Here is a 3,167-nt window from a genome sequence, read left to right on the forward strand (position 1 = left end):
TTATATATATATATATATATATATATATATATTTCCTCGATTCTAATATGTATAATTTTTTTATAAATTAAAATTTATTATGCAGTATAATTTGATTTTGAAATTGATTTAACTAAAATTTGATAATAATATATTATACGAATTTCTCAGCCATTTATATATAATAATTTTTACAGGGAGCGCATGTACTTATTAGCGCTGCTGTCATTAAAAAAAAAAAGTAATTTTGCACTGATAATTGTTATTATAATCTATGAAATATAGTAAAAACAATTTCAACTAAGCTTGAACTATTCTTTACAACTAAATTAAATGTATTTAGCTTATCACGACTCAATGTACTTCAATTATACTGGAATAGGGAACAGGGAACAGAGAATTTTAACCTATCAGAAATCATGTATTGTGGAATATGAAACTTGAAATTCTTATTCTCTGTTTTCTGTTCCTTTTATTGTGTGCAATCTAGGGACTTCGCACAATAAAAGGAACAGAGAACAAAGAATAAGAATTTCAACCTATTAGAAACTATATATTTCACAATATGATTTCTGATAGATTGAAATTCTCATTCTCTATTCTCTGTTCCCTATTCCTTTTATTGTGCGGAGCCCCTTAGAAAGAAGATAACGTTAAAGAAAGAAAAGGTTAAGACGAGGAAAAATATTTCGAATATAGAGATGCCCCTCTTCTTTCATTTTTTTGGCGGTGCTTTTAAATCTGTTGTCAACGGGAGCGATTCAATTGCACTGTAGCAATTGCTCACTGCCAATCACAGCGACTTCTGCATAGGGAGTTTTAAGTTTTTTTTTTAGCGCTATGATTGACTTGTGCGCAATTGGATCGTAGGTAAAAGTTGCCATGCACTCGTTGTCAACGCGGTGCACAGGGACACGACTACATAGTGTAAGAAATTTAGAGAAAATAGACACAACAGAGAAACCATCAGCGTTAAGGCTGTGCAGCTCAATGGCAGGACGGAAATCTATTATTTCGGAAGAGACAAGGAAATTAATTACGAGGTGAAAATTACAAAAATGAGCAATGATTACTAGGTATTGACCAATTAAATTATGAATATTCTAGTGAATTTGTTCACTTTTGTAATTTTCATCTTATTTCAAGATACAGAATCGATCCTCTGGAAGAAGATAGTCACCTGGATACGGAGCAAAAATAGCATGGGAACATTCCAAGTCGGTATGTATTGTCTAGATGGTCAAACTTATAAGGACTTTGTTCAATATTGTGATCAGAGTATCGATCATAGGCCTGTTTCTTTTTGGCTGAACTTTTGCACCAGTTTATCCTTTTTCCTTTTCTTTCTTCCTGGAGAGAAAAAGAAGAAAGATAAACTGGTGCAAAAGTTCAGCCAAAAAGAACAGGCCTCATGTAACTTTTGCTCTAGAGCGAAAAAGGGAAAAGTGACAAATTTTATGTATATGTATGTTGTACATATGCATACAAAAAAAATTTCATTTTTCACATTTTTTACCCTAGGAAAAAAGATATATAATCGATACTCAGGATTGTACATCCGGGACGGATGTAATGTCAGGTTAGCCGACTTGTAAGAAATTTAGAGGAAATAGGCATAACAGAGAAGCTAATCAGCGTCAGGACTGTGTGGCTCAGTAGCAGGATGGAAGTCTACCATTTCGAAGGAGATCAGCAGGCCTATTCTGTAACTCTTAATGCAAATTTCGTTGTTATTATAACGCCGTTGCGCAGCTCTTTCACCATGGAAAAAAAGCTACACAACGACGTTATAATGATAACGAAATTTGCATTAAAAATTACAGAATAGATCTGTTGGCTTTGGTTCGAATCTCGGAACGCCCTGATATTTTTCTCGTATTGTCGCTTAAATTTCTTACAATAATTTCCATCCAGACGAGACAAAAGGCATAATTAGGATTGAACTTCACAGATAAGTTCGTTCAATCTATCAATTATTTGTATGTAGAAAAACTGAAAAAAAATCACTGAAAAAAAGAAACAAAAAAATAAAATAATTTTATATTAAAAATAATTTTAATTTTTAAGAAAAGAATTAGAAATAATCAAGTAGTAGAGTAACTGACGTTATTATTCCAAGCCGAATCGGTTGAAAAAAAATCCGCCATGATAAAAAAAGCTGTTTGATAAAAATGAACATGCCGCGCTACGTAGTACTGAAAGAAAAGATTGGTTGCTGTAGTAAATTAGATGGTTAAATATGACATAGCATTTTTAATTGGTTGCAGAAATCAATTTTTGGTTGCGTCAGCCAATCGAAATCCTATACTCACATAGGCTAACATAACCAACAATTGGCTGCAGCAACCAAAAATTGGCTGTTGCAACCAATTAAAAAATGCTATGCCATATTTTACCATCTAATTTGTTGCAGCAGCCAATCTTTCCTTTCAGTATATAGATTGCACGCTCACTAGGTACGCTACTAAGCGTAGAGTAATAACTGTCAATGGACGATTACTCGGCCAATCGCAGGCGTGCCGCGAGTTTGACCCGACAACATCGCCCACTGGGTCTCCAACACTGAACTCGACAGTTGTGGCTCGGCTGTTCTTTCGTACTCGGTTAGCGAATTTGCGTCTGACAGTGTGGCCGATTGGACTATCGTGTGATTGTCGTGAGGGTTTATTTGGGACCCACAAGAAGACGATTCGTCGACACACATCGCTTCATATATATTTAATACCCACGATGACACATTTAGTAACGTCGTCGACAACGAGCGTTTCTGGAATAAATGCGGCAGCGTTAATCACGACCGAGACGATAACGACAACGTTACAACAGCGTGTTCGTTTACCACGATAGTGCGTTGCTGCTACAACGGGAAAAGAAGAGAGAAAGAGAGAGAGAGAGAGAAAGGGAAAGTGTGTATGTGTTTGTGTATGTCGGATTCTCATTCTTGATGTAGATGCGTCGCGTCGCGCACTTTAAACGAGGTACACATACACGCCCGAGTTCCAGGAAGCGCGTAGAAGAGGAATATTTCATCGAGCGATGCACGTGAGAAGAAAAAAAGAAAGAGAGTACGCGCTATCGAAAAAATATAAGTGAATCTGTAATTGACCGCACATACATATTAGCGCGACATAGAGAAAGCGAGAGAAAAACAGACAGAGAGAGAGAGAGAGAGAGAGAGAGAGAGAGAG

The sequence above is a fragment of the Trachymyrmex septentrionalis genome, unplaced genomic scaffold (genome assembly GCF_001594115.1).
Source record: "Trachymyrmex septentrionalis isolate Tsep2-gDNA-1 unplaced genomic scaffold, Tsep1.0 scaffold14, whole genome shotgun sequence".
Classification (NCBI taxonomy): Eukaryota; Metazoa; Arthropoda; class Insecta; order Hymenoptera; family Formicidae; genus Trachymyrmex; species Trachymyrmex septentrionalis.